A 21744-nucleotide genomic window follows, 5' to 3' on the forward strand; every position below is an offset into this window, starting at 1 on the left:
CCCCTGGTATACTTATGCCATAATTTGTTAAGACCGTCATGTAAGGCCAGGGATGGGAAACTGGCAGTTTCAGGGCTTGCAGAGCTGTTTCAGCAGAGATGGGCAGGATGTTCTTGTAAGTGATGCAGATGTGCAGGAGTTGTCCCTGCAGATGGGGCTGGCAGGGTCCTTCCCTGCTGAGCCACCCCATGGGCCACATTTAAGTCACTGATGGGCTACCTGAGCACGGGCACGGCTGTGGGCCAGGAGGGAGCATCAGCTTGGACCAACACCACTGCCCTGGGAGAGACTGGCAGAGATGAGCCCTGCCAGCATCTTCCACGCTCTTATTCCCATCCTGCGTCACCTCTGCAGGGGTGGCTTTGCAAACAGTACAAAAGCTGAGCCCATGCAACGTTTGTTTTCTTTAGCAGGGTATTCCTGGACCACCCCCAGTACAGACACAGCCTTGCAGTTTTCCTGGAGCTGGTCCTGGACTGGAGCTGATCTGGGAGCTTTGTTTAAAATGCAAATGATTCGGCATTGCCTAACAGCAATGGCACTAATGGGATGCGAGTTTGTGCCCGTTAATGCATCCTGCAGTACTTCTGAAGTAAGCGTCTGCTTTGTCTCTGCATTTGTCTGTCACAGAAGAACATTACCCAGGCCCCAGCTCCCATTCTATTAATATATTTGCTTAATTACGCTGTACAGAGCAAGTGCCAGGCTGGCAGACAGGCTGCAGAAGCTCCGCTATCACTGGAAGTGCTCTATCAGAGAAGACAGTGGTGACATCACAGGTGGATGACATCAGCCCCATGACACACTCCTGCTCTTCCATCCAGCTCCACAAACCCTTCTGACTTTGCCCTGCCAACCTTGGGCTTGCACAACACAGATGGGGGCTACCAAGTTGCCCCCTGATAGAAGCCACACACCGCATTCTCCAGCAACTTGCCCTGCACATCCTAATGCCGGCGTTCAGCTGCTGAGCGCTGCCTCCTTCCCCAGCCAGGGCTCACCATCTATCTGCATTTTAAAAGTGCCTATCAAGCCCCAAAAGACAGTGTTAGACAGACAGTAACCATCTGCCTGCAGGTCAAGTGGCCGTGACAGGCGTCCTCTGGCCACTAAGGCAGCGAGACAGTTTTGAGACCATCTTCGCAGAGACTCCGGCTGACTGCAAGAAATCGCTACCTGCTCTGTCGCTTCTTATTCATCCTTGGGATGTACTTGAGAGCTGTCAGCTCCCTGAGTCACGGTGAAGCCGAACGTCTTGCCAAAATGTGTGCTCAGATAGCAAGTGTAAGGAATGCACTGGGCTGGGGCAGCATTCCCTGGCGCAGGCAGCCTGCACGCGGGAAGGGGGGACCCCAGCCTTGGCAGGCAGAAGCACCCCAGTAGCACTGGTAATTGCTATGGCCACCGGATCCCTGCAGGCGATGGGATACTTGTCAGCAAATGCCCCTTTACAGCCTCACCATAAGCTGTGTGAGATGGATGGTGATGCATCGAGATGTAAACAGGGCAGGTGGCTGCTCACAGCGCCTGCTCTCAGGCTGGGCATTCACACACCCTAGCTCTGCTTACGCTTTTTTGGAAGCCTTGCTGTTTATCTGGCCAAGTGGCAGGACAGCATGTATCCAGCCCGGGAGCTTTCATCTCTAAAAGCCCTACTGAGCTGCAGCTGAAGCCCAGGTCTCCTTGCCTTCCCTTCCTGCTTTCCTCCTCCCACTGAGGTCTTTTCCTGATCCTTCCTCTGCCTTGATGCTTCACCTTGGAGCCTTCTCCTCCTTCCCCTCTTCCTCCTGCATCCCTTCTTCAGGTCCCAGAACAAAATGCTAGATCCCTGCTTTTGCAGGTGGTGCTGGTGGGCTGATGCAGGACACCCTGGTGGATGGGAATTTGTAAAAAGTCAAAAATAATCACTGTCACCCCCCAAAACCTCCCCACCCGCAGAGGACCAATAATGGTATCACATGGCAGCAAAGGTAGCAGATCACAGGAGGCACGTCCTGGCAAAGCCACCCACCCACCTGGCCAAAGCGGTCGTGCCTGGGTTACTGGGGGGGGGGGTGGGCATTAGGCACAGAGCACTGACAGGCGAAGCCGAACCAGGGGCCAGGGCAGCCCCCGCATGGGGTGAGACCCACTCCCAGGTCCCGGGAGCTCTTGCAGTGACTTCTTAGAACTTAGAATCCTGAAGGATCCTGGGGCATTTGCAGGTCTGAGGATGCACCACGCTTCCAGGAAATAACACCCGCAGACTCTGGGAATGCATGGTGGCAGTGACAGGATGCTTTTCCTCTCTTCCCAGCCATGGAGAAGGAGGGGAGCTGAGCAGAGAGAGGACAATTCTTGCTCCAAAGAGAGTAAAATGAGATTATTATTTTTTTGCCTCATTCTGCACATAAACCTAACACTTCCTTTGAGGCAGTCCTTGAGGGCTTCCTAGACCCTGACTTCATCAAAGAGAAGAAAATTTAAAAAACCCAAGTTGTTCCACCAGAGCTGGTCTCCTGGAGCTTATAAACACGAGTGAGGTTAGAGAGGGGCAGGAGAGATGGGGAAACAGGGTCCTGATCCTGCCAAGAGCGGTGGGCAGAGAAACTGAGCGGAGCTGCTGGAGGGGACTGAGGCAAGCAGGGAAAAAACAAATTCCTGGCCAGCCAGGCCTGCCTGCAGGGAGAGGGGTCGTCAGAGCCCTTTGAGAAGGAAGACCTTGGTCCTGCAGGCGGGGGGCACATCTCCGCAGGCATCGTGCAACCCCCTCCTGACTCCTGGTGCCTTTGAAAAATCTTCTAAGTAACGCACCAGCGCAGCAGATGCTCCTCATCCTGCGGCGTGTCGGAAACCTCGGCTCTGTCAAAGCCTTGGGTTGGTGGGGTTTTTTGTGGATCTTAATGCATCTGCTTTCTAAGCTTCTCTCCATTTACAAACCTGCGTAGGTTGTCGCTCGTGTTGCTTTACTATTTTTTACTATTTGCCTATTTTCGTTTCCCTGCCTCGTCTAACAGCCTTGTTCCCTCACGGTGATGTACCCCGGTCTCCGTCTGCCGCTCCTCAGCAGCACGTGGCCCTGCCTGTGCTCCCCGCTGCCATCGCTGGTGTCTGCTGCCTCCTCGGACAGATATCTCTGACTGACCTGACAGCTCCGTAGCATCTTGCCGCATTCCCCAGTTGAAATAATCCCCCCACACCCTGTCAGGTTTCCGCACCAGCGGCCCTGCTGCAGTTTAATTACGGCAAAGCCCCTCCTTGCGGTGGACACTTTTGCTTACCAGCAGATCTCCCTTAAGCCTCATCATCTGAAGCACTTCTCTATGTCCACTCCTCCTCCACTGGCTACCCAGGGGGAATGAGCAAACCCTGGATTTATGGTTCCTCTAAGGGTACCTGTGTGGGATCCCCGACACCCAGGGGAGCACCCAGGTGCATCTGCTCATCAAACCAAGACTGGTCTTCTCCTGGGAAATGATGCTTTTTCTCCAAACCCTGGCTTTGCTTTAGGCTCAGTGCATCGAGATTTAGCTCTTGTATCTGTGCTGGGGGCTGCAAATGGCTCTATGGCTATTGCACAGGCTGGAGTCCGTGTTCGGTTCCAAAAAAAAAAAGTAGAGCTAGTGATGGCTCTGCAGCTGGAACAGCAGCCAGGATACCCAATTACTATTTCTTTCTCTCCATCGAGCTTGTGACAACAACATTTGTGAAAAATTAAGAGGGCAATGCTCTTCCCCACTTACAGGAGGAATGAGAGCTTATCTGCCACAGGCTTCCAGATGTCATTTTATATTTTCTATAAAAATTTATAGGGAGCCCAGCTGGCCCTAGAGACACAGTTTGAGGAGCAAACAGCGAATTGCCACTTGGCAGAGGCAGCCGTGCAGCACGAGCCAGCGGTGCCGCAGCCTGTGTGACAGCACGCTGCCTTTCCCCAGCTGGGGGGCCACGGCCAAAGCAACGCTGGCACCGGCCGAAGGCTCTGCCCTGCGCGGGGCTGGAGGGGGCTCAGCCTGCCATCCAGCAGGCAGCAGCAGGGCGGCAGTTTGGCAGCGGGATGGGCTCCTGTGAGCAGTGGGGAGGGGGATGAGCCCCCCGAGCTGCTACTGCTCGCCTGCTTTCTGCCCTCCTCACGGCTGCTGCTGGATCTGGTACTCCTCCAGCAACCCCCAGCACTGCAAAACGCATAGGAGCAGAGAGGGTAGCAGGATTGGCCCCTTCTCCGACTTTGTTTCGCATTTTCAGGAACATAAATTGCCATGGTTACCAAAGCCTGGGCTCCTCATTAGCAACATTTGCTCTCGATGTCAGATTAACGAAGTTGTTTCTTCCCAGCTCTGGTGGGTGCTGAGGCTGTTCCAGCGCCTCTCGCCAGCACTTCACCTGCAACTCGCCACCCGCCTGCGGGAAGGGAAAGCAGCCACGGGGACTTGGCACCACCGTGGAAAGGTGGCAGCAGGACCAGGGGTGCAGGCTGCTTTCCAGAGCCCATTCCGCCCCGCTTCCCCCAGACCCCAATTATATCCACCCGTATCGCATAGCTGCCCCTTACCGAGCTGCAAGAACATAGCAGCTTTCATTTTCCCTCACGCACATTACTGGCAGTGGTGTCTTTGAAAGCACAAAACGTATCTGCTGCTCGTATCATCACTCGGCGATGACTACGCAACATCAATGCTATGGCCGATGTGCCTTTTTGACCCTCTCTCTCTTTCTCTCCGAAGAGGAGCTATTTAAAGCATCATATTGAACCATTTCATCTGTCCACAGAGGAACTTTGAGTGCTCCTGATACCTTCCAGCGCTTGCTGGTGCCAGCTATGGAAATGCTACCTGCGTGCTCCTGCCTGCAAGGAGGGGACAACTGCAGGGCTCACCCGCTCAGTGGCAGGGAGAGGAGCGCGCCGATGGACGGCGTGCCTGGGAACAGGCTCGGCAGCCCCGGGATGCTAACGGGGGAAGAAATGTCAGCTCCTGCCAGAAACTCTGGACCTGACCAAATGACATCAGCATGTACATCGTTACCCTGGTGATGTAATGTCATCAGGCTACTCCCCGACGGCGCGTAATCTCCTGTCACTAGGACAACACTGAAAGAAAGCATACCTGCACCAATACCTCCTCGTTTACCCAGACCTACCTAATCCCAGAGAAGCAAGTTAATAACATACATCAGCTCAGTATCTGCTCGTTTTTTATTAAACTCTGCACATAACTTCTATATTATTTTTGTCCTTGCCAACTCAAGCTGCCCTGCTTTCAGAGCCGGCGAGGACGTGCTTGCAGGAGATGTTTCATGAACAAACCTCAGGCTAAAACTTACTCGCTCTCACTATCTGATGAATTCCTATGAATAATGAAAACATTTGTTTAAAAAATAAAAAAATCCCAAAGTCAGATCGCAAGCATTTTGTGCACAGAACAGGCTGAGAGCAATTGACCAAACGATTTATAACAGGTCACTCGAGTGGCTCCTTTGGTGAGCATCTCCTCCTGGCACCCAGCAGCTCCCAGTGCTCCCGGGGCCCTTCCCACCAGTGCCTGGCACGGTGTCCGCACGAACACTTGCCCATATCTCTATCGTCCTGCTATGGATGAACGGCCTTTTTCTTACCCCACTGTGGCTTAATAAGCTTCTCCAGTGAGTGGAGATGTGTAAACAGTGGTATCAGTTTTTCTGTCTGACCTGCAGTACAAAATTGTTTTCCTGCTTGTGAAGGAAATCTTCAGAGCAGAGCTGGGGATACACGAAGGCAGCCCCATGTAGACCATAAATAAACATATATAAGTGCAAACACTCTTTTATTTTGCATGCCTGAAAGCTAGAAATAATGTCTGATGCTCAGAAGAAAGGAAATATTTAGTTAAGAGAAAAAGAGAGCTGTAAGAAGGCAAGATAAACACTATATATTTATTTTTTATGGCATAAATGGAAAGCCCGCGCTTTCAGCTTTGCTGAATTATTTTATAGCATATCTCTGGCAGAAATCAAAAAAACCTGCTCGCATCCAGCCACTCAATTATTGCACCTCGCTCCTCAGTGTGCCAAAATGACATCTTAAGAACTGGCAGCAAGATTTGCCTCTGCGCTCTCCCCTTGCACGCAGGAAGGCTGCTCCGCCATACTCAAAGGTGTCGGGAGATTTTGCAGCTTAGGTCAAAGGATGTTAATAAAGCACTTGAGCCTCCATATGGTATTTTGGCACTAAAATGTCAGCTGCTTTTCAGACACTGTACTTTAATCATTTCAGACAGGCCCCTTTTAAATGGTTTGTTTAGTTTGCTTAGAGAATAATATTTGTTATTTGGTTTTCAGAATGACTAATAAATGAACTGTCTTTGCTCGGGGAGAATAATGCCACTTAAGCAAAACCTAGTACTGCAGTTCAGAGCTATTTAATAAGAAATACCTGTCAGTGTCAGAATATATTTACTGTGCATTAGCTTTGAAGAATTGCAGAATTAGTTTTCCCCTTGCTAAGTTTACTTTATGTAAAATGTAACACATGAACTGTGAATATGTGGACAGCAAACAGACTGTATCAATGAATTCAGACTCCCCCGGAAAATGCTGACAGTGGCAAGAGAAACACCTCCTAACAGACACAACTGACACCATCAAAAGCGAAACGTGTGACAGCTGCCAAGGAGCCGCAGCCTCCTGCCTCCCTTCCCTTGTTTAAAAAACAAAATCAAATCCAAAATAACACGCTGTAGTCTATTTATCCTCTTGTTTAATCCGCTGGGAAAGCATCAGCATAATTAAACGCTTTTAACCTTTGGGTCTGAACTGGCGATCAGGTGGTGGTGGAAGGAAAACCGCGCTGCAGGGAGTGGGGGCTCTGCGTGGCCACCGAGCCTGGCACAGCAGCACCCAGCGCAGCCACCCGCTGCCCGGGGATGCGGCACCCACTGCCGAGCATCCTCCTCCCCGGTGCCACAGAGCACCGGCCCACCAGGACAGACCCATGTGTGGGGAAGAAGCAGCTCTTCTGCCCAGCTCCGGAGCTGCGAGCAGGGAGTTTTGCTCAACCCCGCCGCAGCCGCACCATTTCTATTATTCATGCGACTTGGTGCTTCCTTTCACGACCCAGGTACCGTCTCGGACTCTCCAGCCATCTGGGGCAGCTAGCTGGGAGGCTGGCGGTAGGTTGTGTGAAGCAGCAAGTTATTTACTTAGAAACTGTCTCTGTGGCATCTTGACCATCTGGAAAGAATATGGAAATGAGACTTTTAGCGAGATGGAGCTTCTCAGTTGATAAATTAACCAGGTATCTCCAGAAGTAGGCATGGCTGATAAAAGCATGCGTTTCCAAGCACATCCCAACTCGCACACACATATATAGGTGTGAGCATAAGCAATTTCCCATCTCGCCCACACATCTGGGGTCCTAAGTCACACTCCTGCAAAGCTGCCTGGATTTCTAGGCAAACAAAGCCCAACTTCCAGCCATAAAAATCCACGTGCGATGACGCGAGGCGGCAGGCAGGGCTGGATTGCAGCGCTGTGCCACCAAAGCCCTGCTGGCACCACCAAACCTGCCCCATGGGGACCGTGCCCAGTCCTGTAGGGAGGGCAGGGCTGCGAGCACCCTGCTGGGGTGGCACGGGAGGCTGGTCGGCAGGAGCTCCTCACCCCACCGTACCAAAGGTGAGGTGCCAGCGTGCGCTCTGGCACAGCACAGGGCACGCTTACCCGTGCCCCAAAGCTGCGGCAGCAAGAGCCCCGGTGCAGCGGGGGAATAACGCGTGCAGCCTGGCACACATGCAGGCACCTCTCGGCTGTTATGCCAGCCTCTTACTAATCAAAATCTCACACTGGGCGGGAGCGGATCATTTGCTGATTGCCAGGAGAGCTCCCAGGAACAGGGGGCAGCGGGACAGAAATTACAGCCATCCTCCGAGCACTGTAATTTGTACTGGAGCTAGACGGCTCTCCCAAGCACCCCAAGACAGGACAATTAAGGCTGGCTTCCAGCCAGATGCAGGTTGCTGGGATCAGAGCACCGAGCCCCAAATTAAGCACTGCGAGAACTGAGCCGGGAGACTCTACAGAAGAAGTGTGTGAAATAGCAAAGTCCCTGGAACAGCCACCCTGCCTTTCAAATGCAAATGCCATCTCAGGGAAAGTGGTTTGTTCTGAGAGCCTCTGAGTGCTGACTTCTAATCATCTGAGCAGAGAAAATACACCCAGGAATAAGAATATGGAGAAAAGCCTCCGGGGACTGGCTGGGAGCAGGTCAGTGGCACAGGGAAACGCTCCCACCAGCTGAGCCAGCCCAGGGGCGCGGGTTCAGCTCAGCTCAGCACAGCACCGCTCTGCGGGCGCAGTGGCCTGGCGTTCATTTGCACACCCCTGCCACGCTGCGCACGGCGTAAAGTCACCTCCTGCCAAGGCAGCCCTCCACCTGCTAACGAAGTGTAAAACGTCCCAAAAGCAGCTGGTGTCTCTGGTCCCTGTTCCTCTTTCAACACCGCGTACGAAAAGCAATATACAGCAGTGGTCAAACATCACCCACACTCCCAGTGCCCCAACGAGACTTTTTTGCCCGATGCAAAACTGGATTGATAGTTGGCAATCCAATTATAAACATATAAAATTAATAATATACCTGAAAAATGAGCAAAGGATCTAGAAAAAGCAATATCCTACCTTGCCAGCCTTGTGATAACCTCCACTGGGGGTGAGGGTGTTGCTAAATTCCCCAAAATCTCTTCAGTTTGCCAAAATCTCCCTTCATCTCATGGGTTTAGCATCACCCAGGTGCCCTCCCACCCCAGGATGTCTCCTGCAGATTTTTAAAAGGGAGCTATGGGTACGGCGGAACTGGAGGTTGTGTCTTGCTGCACCTGTGTGAGCCCGTGCTCCCTTACGTGGGCATCAGGCAGCTGGATGCCTCCAGCCCCTGGTGCCTGAGAAGACGAGACCCAGCATGAGCTTCTGAAGCACCTCGAGGGGGCTGGAGCTGCCTCAGCAGAGCACGGAGCAGGGAGCAGTATCCCAGGGTGACCCGTACAGGGCAGGGGACTCTTCTGGTGAAGTCCTGCCGAGCCCAAGCTCTGCTGGCCATCAGGATATGAGCAGTTCCCTCACTTCAGGCTCATCGTGGTCTGAAGACCTCCTCCGTACTGGCACTGGCGATTCCTGTGTGCCGAGGGGCAGCACGAGAGCAGCAGCTCAGCACCTGTCCCCTGAGCCTGTGCTGCAGCTACAGCAGACCACTGAAATTTGTAACACTTCTCTTAAAATAAGGGGGTTTCTGCCTCTATACGTAGGAATACATCGAGGCAGGTGTGCCCAGACGGCTCTGGGAAACCCACGCGACCTCAGAGTGGGATTTACTGGTTATGATACTGTGTAAACATGTATATATTTTAAAGCCTGTGATCCTCTTCTGTTAACTGACTAGAAAAGGCGATGCATTAAAGCAGAACTAAGATCTGAGAAACTGTCAGATGGTCTTGTGCACTTGTGGGGCTTGAAGCTGGAGCTGGCAGTGGTGCAGCCCTCCGGGTCCCGAGCCGGCGGCTCTCCGGGCAGACTCGTCCCAAACTCACAGCCCACTGCAGCAGCTGAGCAATATGGGGCCACAAACGCCTCTTCAGAAGGGAACAGCTTGAGAAGCTGATCCCGGGTCCTGCGCTGTGTCCTCTGAGTAACAACTCGGGCAGTGTCAGATTTTGCCGTTGCTGGAGTTTCCCCAAATGATTAAAGTCAGGGGGACACCGTCCAGTGCCGGGCTCCAGCCGCCTCTGTACCTACCAGTGCCCTGAATTTTTTCAGGAGCAGGAAGAGTCTGAGATGAGACCCTCTCCCCTTTCACCACAGGATCACGGGCAGCAGCGCTCATTTCTGAGGAACAAGCGCCCTTTTCTACAGCACTCCTTAGGCTGAACTCCCAAGGCATTTGGAAACCCTGTAAAGGCAGAAATTAGCCTGGGTTTCTAGAAAGACAGCAGAGTGTCTAATGCTTTTAAGCAGCTTTTCAGAGGCAGAAAAGATCTTCAAAATGTTTTGACTTCCAGTTTGGAGAGAAACATTTTTTTTTTCTTTGAAATTAGCCTAATTAAAGGATCACAAAATTAATTAAAACACAAAATGAAATGCAGCGCTTTGCATCAGGTCGAATGAAATGTTTTAGCATGCTTTAAAATGAAATCAGAGATGGTTTTCATGTTGATTAAAGAAACCTCCCTCTCCGTCCCCAAGCTCTGGAAAACACCGATCCAAAGAAAATCCTCCTCTCCCAAATGTGCCCATCCCAGCTTGCAGCGGGGTACAGCTCTCCTTGCCCCCAAATGTCAGGGACCAGAGACTTCGTGTTTGACACTCGGCTCTCACCAAAGACACTTTGGCTGGATATTTTAAAGCGCTCCTACTTGGTGGCAGCAGCTTGTGTAAAATTAGCAGCACCCCTAATTGGGAAGGGGGGGGGGTGGGCTCTGCCTGGCAGAAATGGCACCGCTGGCCCCCAGCGCAGCAGGGGCTGCCCGCTGCCACTCCCCATAGCCATCACTGTCAGCGGCGGGCTCCTGGCCACAGCTAAACTATCTGCCTGGTTAAATATAGCAAGTCCCAAAATGTCAGGAGTTTTGAAGGCAGCTGCAAAGTGGTGGCGCAAGGACAGCAGGGCTGGGTGTCAGGGACTCTGAAACAGCCTCTGGCCATGGGCTGAGTCCCTCTGACCTACCATACCGGTGCAACACCTGAGCCTTAATTGCCTCCGATGTGGCCTCATCCTGCTCCCCGGCAGAGCTGCTGACACAGCCTGTGTAGCTCTTGGCACCAGAAAACACATTTTCCTCCGACACCAAAAATTTCAGTTCACTGCAAACATCAAGAGAGCGGCTTGTGATTAAACAGTTGGGGTTTTACAGCATCCCGAGGATGTAAAGCACTATTTAAGTGATAACTGTTTTTACTGTTGTTATTTATTACATGGGGCTCGTCGGCGCTGGGCTCCGGCCCCCACCACACGGCAGGTGTTCCCGGCAGGAAAAGCTGGTGGTGAGCCTCAGGCGAGCACCAGGAAAGCAGGTGGCTGTGGTCCTCCTGCTCCTTCCACGGGCTCCCGAAGGCAAAAATCACAGGGGGGATGTTCTGGCCCTAGGGAGGGTGGTTAAGCCCAGACCGTCAGAGGCATTTGGGTTGCTAAAGCCATGGGGGAGCCAAGGGCTGCTTCCCCGCAGTAAGCACCAAAACACTGCTCGCGTCTGGAGGGGTGCATCCCTACGGAGTGGGGTGAGGCACAGTCAGATGATTCTTTTTAGGGAGATGCTCCATTTTTCTCCACCCATCCTGCGATCTAGCCAAGCACAGGCAGCTCTGCTTGTCCCATAGGGCCAGGAGCAGGACTGCAACCCCCAGCCCCCAGTGCCCATGCCAGGGCTGAGGCTCACAGCTGCAGCAGGTTCAGGTTTTACGGCTCCCCACCGGCTGCGCCCTTTGCTGCCAGACATTACCTCCTCGGGCAGGCTGGTGGGCAGTGTCCCAGCAGGGCAGCTGCCAAAGTGAGATCTGCACGGAGGCATGGAGGGGCCGGCACATACATTGTCTTCCCTGCAGCCAGCTGGCTGGGCTGCAAACCAGCTGCAGCAGTTGTGAAACCTTCTTTGGGCACCGAATAACGTTCTGCAATATTGCTCATGCATTGCTGCAGCACTCGGGGTCGTTAAATGTGGAGAAGCCGACACTCCCCTCGTGATGCCACCACGATGCCACAATGCCACCGCGAACACCACGTGGACACAGACACTCCACCGTCATAGCAGAGCCCTGTCCCTCACGCACAGCCGTGCATCCTCCTCCCCAAATGGGATGCTCTCTGGGATGTGCTGCAAAAGCCAGAGAACAGCTAAGCCAAAGCACCCCTCTCCAGAAAGCTTCCAAGGGGTTAAGAGGCTGTGCACACCCGCTCTCCCCACTGCTTTTCCGACCACCTCCTCCTCCTCCTCCTCGAAAAAGGCAAACAAAGAGGCTCTCCTAACACTACCTCTGCCTGCCATAATGGCATTAGGGGAAGGGTGGAAAGAGATCCTACTAGCTCTCTGCTCACATTTAAGCATACAAAAACAAACAAAACAAAAAAAAAAAAAGGGAAAAGTTAAAGCCATCTGAAAGTGCCTCCCCCTCTCCCAGAAGAGTGATAAAGGCTTTTTGGCAGAGCGAGGTGGTGTTTATTTTGGTTTGTGTTGTGTTGCTGCTCTGACCCCCTCAGCTGTTAGCCGGCAAGCTTGACAGCCTGATTGTTTTTACTGGACTGCACCAGAGTTTTTTGCTTTGCAAAAGTGATCTGGGAGCAGTTTGCACCGATTGCTTCAGAGGGCTCTGACCGGGGACCATCGGCTTGTCCTGCACCGTGCCCCGTGTCTCAGGCGGGACCGCAGCCGGGGCTCAGCCCGCAGCTGGTTTAAATCATCACTTTCTTCCCATTTCACTGCACAAGGCAGCGCTTGAAGATTTTCCTTTCTATTCTGCTGAAATGTGAGTCTAATTAGATGATAACAAGGCTCTGACATTTTCTAATCGTAATCCTATCCGTGCAAGGGGACGTTATTAAAACGATTAAAATTATTGATAAAGGGGAGGAAGGACGCTCAGTCACAGCGCTCAGTATTTGGCCCGTGGTGTGGGAGGGGGAGGACAGGCCGGGGTCTGTCCCCTGGGATAAAGCCACTGCTGTCCCCGAGGGCCTGCCACTCTCTAAACACTTGCTTAAGTAACACAACGCCTCCCACCAAGGTGGAGCCTCCTATCATGACCAGGACAAGAAAGGTGGTTTTGGTGACAGAAGGTGGACCCAGCCTTCAGGGAGAACAACCAAAGCACGGCTCCATCAGACCTGAGGCTGGTAAGGAGGCAGCTGGACCCAGCATCTTCCACACCCATGTGTGCTCACATAGCAGTCCCAGTGCAAACATCACCACTTCACATGACGTGGCTCTTAGATCCTTTTAGATCCCAAAAGGGGGAAGGGGTTTTGTTCTATGGGATGAGCATGGGGGATGAGCAATCGGGCTTTCACCTGCTCAAATGAAATTAAAGGGCACCACGCTCCCGTTCACAAGGTGAGCAGCACTTTTTAAAGCCAGGCACCTCTCTACAGGCAAGAGTCAGAAACAGAGATGGAGAAGTCTAGAGGGCTAAAGTTTCCACAAAGTGATGGTAAACGGGGCAAGGTTTTACCTTTACTGCCTTTGGAACCCTCCAAGGCAACTGCCTGCTCCGAGCCGGGGACAGGCACGCCATGTCCCACAGCCCCGCGCTCCCAAGCCAGCCCCCGCGCACCCGGTGGTGCGCCACGGGAGGACATCCCAGCCATCCCGCCTAGAGCCCACCTCGCAGTCCTTGAACACCAGGGCCAGATCCACCACCACACATCGCGGCGGTCCCCAAGTCTGCATCGCTTCTGCAGGATCCCATTGTTTTGCCTGCGGGATCCTTCCCTTCGCAGGGCTCCGTGCCCAGCTCCACATCGGCCCTGTCTGGCGTGAAGGCAGGCAGCTCCGAGCCAGTTTTCTGCTCCGGAAACCTCGGGAATCTCCTTTGGTGTTTCCCAGAATAGCCCCAAGGCTCCTCTAATTTCCTACAGCTGCCGCACACCAGCACAGCAGCGAGCCGGCTCCTCCCGAAGCATCCCCCTTGGGGGTGGCAGGGATGTCGGTGGCACAGCCCCAGGAGCCGGGGGATTCCTCATCCCTGGGGAAGCCCCTGCATCTGCAGAGAACCACCAAAGCAATACCCACCTCGAGGGCCCGAGAACCGCGGGCTGCCTGTCAGCCAAGTCACCGGGGCACAGCCTGCAGGCTCCAGCGCCAGCCCTCCGCACTCCCCAGGGGCAGGGCAAACACACAGCCCTTCCTGTCCCCGTTCACACGTATCCCCGCAGCTCACGTGCTCTTGAGGATAAAACAGAGCTGGAATTTTCCCAGCAGTTGGTGACGCCCGGATTGACTGCCTGAAACACCGGCAGCCCTGCTCAGTGTGGCTACCTCCAGCTGAGGGGCATCAGTCCTGGAGGAGCACGCTGCCAGAGGCAGGCGGCTGGGTCAGGGCAGCCGGTACGTGCCGAAGTCCAGGGCACTGAAGATTTGCACCAGTCTGCACGCGGGGCCAAACCACCAACACACAGAGGGCCCAAGACAGCAGCGAGCCACAGTGCTTCTCAAAGAGAGAGGTCCTCCAGAACTAGCAAACCATTCGCAGAGAACAATTTATTCATCCAATTTACACCTTATTTCTCTTCACAAGCAGATCATAGTCTCCATGAAATTGCTCATTGCTAGAAATTATGCAGCAAATATTTCAGGATATGTATCTCCAGCAAATTGCCTGCTGCCAGTGCTATTTCCCTATTCACAGTCGGAAATCTGAACTGTTTTGATAGGACATACAGCTTCCATAGCATGGCTCGTTCCTTGTCACGGAGGCATGGTGCTCTCCCAGCCTGGCACCAACAAGCACCGCTTCTTAGCTTATAAATAAAAAGCTCACAACAGAATCAACCTTACAGTGCAAATATTCATGATTATGAATTTGAAAATCACTTCCTATGAATAAGCCTGCACAGTTTGCATTAAAATATGCTGCTTCAGCATCATTCCTGACAGTGTGCATGTTTGCTAGAACAGCCACAGAGAGCAAACCTGAAAAGGTCAGGAAGAGAAAGCGAACAAATTTATTGAGAAATTGAAACATATGTTTGGTGCTGGTTTAAAAAAAAAAAATCTGCTGCAAATACATGGATGGTGTCTCTGTCAGAGAGACTGTACCATGCAAAGCTCGCTATACGGGGACAGAGGTCTCAGCTAATTGAAAAACTGATTAATTTTTATACCTACCAACTTTGATATTTTGAAGGTTTTAATTTCTCTTTAAAATGATGAAGATTTCTTTGAAAAAGATTTACAATTCATATTGGAAACCCACAAAGGAGGTTTTAAGACTCTACCTTCTTATTTTAATAAAAGGTAGTTTAGATTATTTTTTTCTTGGAAATATCTTCATTAAATAGAAGAGGAACTAAAGGGCATGGTAATATAATTCACAGATGATACTAAATTAGGATATATTGTACATGGCAGTGTGGACTGAGAAATAATACAAAGGGCCCCAGAGAGATTGGAAACCTGGGTAGAAAATAAATGAGATTCAATTTGGAAAAATGCCGTCGATGCCTCTGGGGAAAATAATTTGAAACATGCGGAAACCTGGGAAGCAGGAATGGCTAACAGGGAGTTTAAAACAATAACAGTGAGAAAATTGGTCTGCAAAGCATTATGGACCCCCTCTAATGCCCACTGGAGCCAGCCAAGAGGCTCCTGCTCACTGCTGCAAGGCCCTGGGGACGGTCACCGCCGTGACCACCAAGAGCCACAAGCAGAAACACGACCGAGAGCAGGCTCGTCACCGCAGTCCTGGGCAGTACCGTGCCAAAACCCCAGTGGGGTGACCAAACCATACGGAGGTGACCGGGGAGAGGACCAGAGCAGGGTAATGCAAATGACTGACTGGGGGGAAAGCCCAGGGCTGGGAGCTGTATCTGGACATGGAGGCACAGGAGGGGAGGATGCTCTGTGGGACCATGACGAAGGTGAGGGGCAGTGGGGCAAAAGACACACAAGCTAGACTTTGACCCACCACCTCAGAGGATGCCCCAGCAGTGAGGACCAAAAGCACAAAGAGCTTTTTGACAGTACAAAGCTCTGCAGACGCATGCATTCCTGCATGCAACCCTATTCTGGGAGGAGATGGGCTGGGAGCCAGGAGGTCCCTACCTTACTCAGGTGTTTCCTCTTCTCTCTGGTTTTCCTCCAAACCTACATATGTTTATCAGAGCTGCAGAGAAGGAAGAAAACAGGAGCACAGAACAAGTGTGAGCACAAGAGAGAAGGCGAAGCAGGGGCAGGAGCAGCCTGGCCCTCACAGGACATGCACTCAGGTTAGTGTTGTCACCAAGGGAGGAGTTGGACCAAAGCTGGATGTTCACACCTCTGTCCCGACTCACAGCAGCTCCAGTCTCGCCAGCAGATGATACCATCAGGTGCTGTTACAAGTTCAGAGAAGAAAAGCTGTCTCTAATTTCACCCAGTTCTGGGGCTGGGACGGACTCACCCCCTCTGCCCAGGAGGGCAGGCAACAGTAACGTTACTGGCTCACCATCCTCGTTTCCCAAGGACCCTTTCCTCCAGAGACACCATGGCTGGCAACTAACTCGGTCCTTGCCGATTAGGGCAGGGGGTTGGACGCATCACCCTGAAACCACCAAAAGCACCGTTTCACACAGCCCCATTGGAAAGGTGCTTTACAGGAGAAATGCCTTTGAGCAGCTGACCTGATCCAAGCAAGGAATTGGCTTAATTTACAGCCAAATGCAAACACTCCGCTGGGCTGGACCTGTAATATTTGGACATCCCCATGGGATGGATCACCCCTTATTCCCTCTCCCCTCCACAAACACTGCTTCCTCCATCTCTTGGGATCACAGTTTTGAGAAAATGGAGAGGGTTAGGCCTTCTCACCCACTTTTGGTCCCTGCTTGGAGGGCTGCAAGAACGGGCTCCGATCCCTGCAGCACCTCCACGGCCGGGGGGATGGTTGCAGCCCCATGCCCACTACCTTCCTGCGGGTCAGCTACCAAACACCGGGGTCCTGCCTGGCTGTGCAATGCCTGAACCACAACGGCCCCAACCCTCACACTCAGAGTTGCACCAGGTCAGCCTATTTGCAGGATGACAACTGATATTTTTTTTATTTTTTTTTTTAAAGCGTTGGGTACTATTTCTCCAGGGCACTCAGAGCTCTGCTCACCCGTCCTCCTGTATTCAAGAAACCATCTAAGCCTATATATTCCAGATGATAAACCCTACCTAGCAATTTTCTCCTTTTCATTAAAATTATTTACACCAGAAGAACTTAAAACAAAAATCGATTTCAGAAGAAACAAGGAGGAACAGACCAAGGACTCCTGCTTTCCGCTGCTATTTTTTAGCTTCTGAAAGTCACGCACTACGTTTATGAACTTGAGCATCACATATATATTTTAAAAGGTAATAGCACAAACACTTGTTACAGTATCCATCATTTTTTCTTGACCTTAGAAAAAATAGAGCTCGTCAGGTAACAGCATTTCTGACATTTTGAAGTTGTTTTCTTTCACCTTTGGGACAGAAATAAAATCTTTAAGCATTCTGTTGAATGAGCTTTCAGAAGTGGGGCTATGGAGACACCTAACCAAACGCAATGTTTTTGCTTAGATAAGGCTGAAACGATAAGAGACTTTCCACCAACTCTAAAATCAAATTCTCATTTTAATTCTAATAAGACCTACCATTTCCCCAGAGCATTTCAAATTAAATACAATTCTTCTTTTCCCCCAGAAGAAAACTGGCACTGGGGTGGGGCTCAGGATGGTTTTGAGAGTCCTCCCTAGATCAGAGGGAACTTGTTTTCTCTCTTCCAGGACTACTGATTTTTACACACATCTCAAACGGCTTATATCTAGCTCTCACAAGAGGGGTCCTTGAGAATGAAAGATGTGGACATATGACTGGCTCTGGAAGTCCCTGGGAAACACCAGAGAGGAGGTTTGAAGAGGCATTTTCCTGCACACCAGGACTGCCACAGCACACTGGCTCTCCGCTTGACGCCGAGCTTCAGCCAGCAAACGCTTAAAGCTGCAGCTGAGGGCAAGAGGGAAACAAGGCGATCTCAGGAACCGTGCCACGTACAGCACAGCAGCAACAGCTCACAGCCTTCGCTGCCTTCTCTCAGGTCATGGACAACTAGATTTTCTTAAAAAAGGCTAACTCACGTGATTCGAGTCAAACATTCACATGTCATTTTTTAAAAATAACCCATTTCTGAAGCTGAATGCAACAGCATTCACCAAAGCAAAAACTTAAGCGTAATCTATTACCTATATAAATAAGAGATTCGCTGCCTTTGCTTCTCAGTTGTCACGGTTTCATGCACGCAGGATTTTTAACAGGTTACAAAACCAGAAAGCAGAAATCCTTCACTTTAGAATACAGCTAACACTTTGGTTACCCAAGTACATTGTGTCCCACACTAAAACATCACAGCAGTCTTTAGATTGGAAAAACTATTGATTTATGTACTCCAGTGTAAATATCCACACGTTTTGTCATACAAAAAGCTCATTTCCTAATGCCAAGAGTTTCCAGCCCAGCTACCAAGCGTAGGGCAAGGTGATTTTCAGCCAGCCCAGAAGGAACAGGGGAACCAGGGACTCTTCCCGTCCTTGCTCACCCAGCAAATCTGAGCGCACTACAGAAGGACAAGAGCTACAAATTCTAGCATTTCAGAGGAAAAAAAAGCCACACAAACCATTTCAAAAAGCCTTAAGTACTAAACCAGTAGATGTAAGCCCTTGGTCTCGCAGAAGTGACTTTCGGAAATCCTCTCCATGGCTATAGAAGCCCTGGACACCCAATGAAAAGCGGCCTGTTGTGACTAGAATCCATCACATTCATTACCTCCTACTCAATCACTCAAAAATGCAAAACGTGGTTTGACAAAGCTTCGTTTCTGTATTTAACCACTTTTAAAAGTATATTGTTTATTTTAATTGCATACAATTCTTCATCCAAGTGCAGTTCAACAAAATTCAAGTTAAAAAACATCTAAAGGTTATGTTCACTTTTAATAAAGTGAAAACCCCTAAGGTTTTGAATGCAAAAATTGAACTATGCAGTTGTTTAAATGAGCATTCCTTTACCATATCATCCTCCTTGGTAAGTAGTGGTGCCATATTTAATGCAAGCAGCTATATTCGGTTGCAAATCATGTTTTAGCAATTACATTACACAGCAAGAATGAACAGCTCTGTAGTTTTTAATAAAATACACATGAGAAACAGGATCTTCAATTTGCATTTATTTTTATCTTGCTCATCCATGAAAAGTCATGTTCAAAAGCTACTTCGTCTTGTCTTTTCATCAGAGCAAAGGGAGGGTATGCTTGAGCCCAGTGTGGCTCCAGCATCAGGTGAGACAACTGTCCTGCCCAGCTCAGCACCGAGTTGCATCAGGAGGTCTCACCTCAGACGTTACACCGCCGCCGTTTGTGATGGGAAGGACACAGCAATGCTGCAAGCCGAGAAGCAGCCTTGAAATTTGGGGCTGGAAGGTACTTACAGCAAGTAAGTCCCTAGAAGGGCTGGCAAGTGGCAGTACCACCTTCCTCGGAGGGCAGCACCCTGCCCTCAGACCGTTTTGTCTCTGTCACCTCCAGTGGGTGCAGCGGTTCCCAGCCTAGCAGGTTCCTGCAGCTTTACACACCAGGGGCCTGGCACCTATGGAGATGCCAGCTACACCCAGAGACCTCGCTGTCTTCCTTCTTGGCGTGTCCCATGGACAAACCAAGTATTGCTGGCACTGAAACGAGCCTGTAAAGCCAAAATTGCTCTCCTCATTTTAAAGCCTACCAAAGGCTCCAATTCCCATTAGCAACAGACAGGCATCTCATACGTGTTTCGGCCCTTGACTGACTGACCCGATCATTAATGCTAAGAGGAGGAGGAAGGGAGAGAAGGGCAGAAGGATGTAAAATAACAGGGCTACCTGGGAAACAAATGAACTAATTGCCATCAAAACACCCAAGTGACGGGTAGTAGCTCACCGCTGTCCAGAGCGCCTTGCTCTCCTGCTGCCTCTGAGCTTGGTCAGATGCTGGAAAGGATCCCCACGTCCACACACTTAGCTCCTGCTCCAGGACAGCTCACCAACCCTGCTCCAGCTACCCCACACAGCGAGTACAGTACTTTAACATTTTCTGGTAAAGATGATAAGCCAAGTCAATAACCTGAGGAGGGAGCACGGAGCTCACAACCAACAGTATGCTCAAGGTCAGCGTGCTCAGCATTCTCCCAACGGGCTCTTTGAAGTTTTCCAGACCAAAGCCTTCTCTAGACCCAGAACTTCACCAACCAGGATGAGGATGCTGCTGGTCTGTCAACCCAAGAAAACCTATCAGCAAAGCAGACAGAATAAAAAGGATACAAGGGCAAAGCCAGCGCAGTTCACTTTCCGTCCACTGCGTGGATTAGCATAATTAATGAAGTATTTAGAAGCTTTTAGACTAGGAAGCAATGCCACCTAGTGAACAGGACGGCATGTGGCAGAGCGGGGACACCTGAAGGTGGGTGCCAGGGTGGGGTGTGGGTGCTGCGAGCTCCCAGTGCTGCCGTGGGGCTCAGCCGCCGAGCCGAGCAGCGTGTGCAAGCACTCACCAGGTACCCCACCTTCTGCACCCCCGTCTCACCAGCTACGCAAACCCAAGTTCAAAGACATTTTAAATGATGAATTATTTAAAGAAAAATGCATTTTCAGTAGGTCTTGAATTTAAATTTTCCTGCAACAAGACCTTTTAAAGCTGGAAAATATACAGCTCAAAAATGACAGATGGCTTTAAAATTAGAGATCAGATTATATGGGAATTTATAAAGGTATTGCGGAGAAAAAGCAGCACTGAATGTTACTATATTTAGGATAAAGCCTGAGCAGACACCAGCAATTAAATAAAAATTCCAAAAAATTCACGGCCCAGAGGCTGTCACAGTGTTCAGCGGTGGCTGACAGCCACAGCACAGCCCCAACTGCCTAACAGAGGGCAATTGGTTCCCATTCCTGCTCTGAACCATTTTCCATTAAAAGATCCAAATTGTGAGCAAGTCAGACTCGCCACACAAGATATTTGATGCAGCAGTTTTTTGGCGTTTTGGGGTTTTTTTTTTCCCCCTACACAAATTCCTGGCTTTGTTTAGTTATTTGCAAAACCATGTCAAGTTATAAGCACATGACCACAAATCAGACAGAAGTTGCTACTGATGTGGTTTCTCCCCCTCCCCCCCTGCCTCAGCATTTGCTGTAGTAATAGTTATAAAAATAACAGCCATGATCTATGGTAGGGCAGCAGTTTGATCAGAGTAAAGACTTCTGGTATGCAGGACTCCTCTACCAAAAAATGTTTCGGCCAATTTGTAAAATTGATGGGACTCGGGAGTAATCACGCCGGAGCCAAACACTTACACGTTTGACACAGAGGGATTTTCAGTGGGTTTGATGGCGGGTGGAGGTGGGGGGTGGGGATTTGGTTTAACATACACATTCTTTATGCAAGTGCAGTGCAGACTTTGCTGAGGAACGTGCGAGACTGCAACAACCAACGTGGCAGGCAACACGCAACCAGAAGCCATCATGGCTTGGTGAATCCATGAGCCAGGAGCTGGAGCCACAGCAGCACACGCTGTTCTGCTGGTCCTGGCGTGACATCTGGTGGCCAAAAAGCACCCCGGGAAAAAACACCTGATTCAGGGTACCCCACAGCCACAGGAAAGGCCACGAGCTACAGCCCTGCCAAGAACTTCCTCAGGACCTAAATGCTCGGTTTCTAACATATGTCCTGGTAAAATGATCAAACAGTGATTTTGGGAAGTGAACTGGTATGCTCCCGGCTTTCTAAGTAGCACTGATCCCCTCAAAATACATCCCAGCCTCTTCTCAAGACTAGGGCATCCTGTCTGGGGACAATCAAGTGCCTACAAGAATCCTATAAGTGGCCATAAATTTAAGGCACTGCATTTCATTAGCCTAAAGTTCTTAAGCATCTTTTAGCTACATTTATGTTCTAAAGAAAAAAAGCATTCATCTGAAGGGTGATCCACCAGAGGACAAACCCCAAAACTCTACCAAAAATTCTGCCCTGAAGTCTCTTTTCTGCCCATTAACAGCAGCGTTTAAAGAT

At 50.7% G+C, this 21744-nt stretch overlaps 1 protein-coding gene and 1 long non-coding RNA gene across 2 annotated transcripts in view; both read right to left on the reverse strand.

Annotated features, from left to right (window-relative positions):
• The window catches only part of SENP5 (SUMO specific peptidase 5), a 125199-nt gene that overhangs the window by 77346 nt on the left and 26109 nt on the right, over positions 1-21744 (reverse strand). The window lies entirely within an intron of this gene.
• Positions 5151-8765, reverse strand: LOC114015660 (uncharacterized). Its single transcript, XR_008734538.1, has 2 exons — positions 8632-8765; positions 5151-7185 (listed from the first exon to the last, which is right to left on the reverse strand). It is a non-coding gene; the product is annotated as an uncharacterized LOC114015660 (long non-coding RNA).

This window comes from Falco cherrug, chromosome 11, assembly GCF_023634085.1.
Source record: "Falco cherrug isolate bFalChe1 chromosome 11, bFalChe1.pri, whole genome shotgun sequence".
Lineage (NCBI taxonomy): Eukaryota > Metazoa > Chordata > Aves > Falconiformes > Falconidae > Falco > Falco cherrug.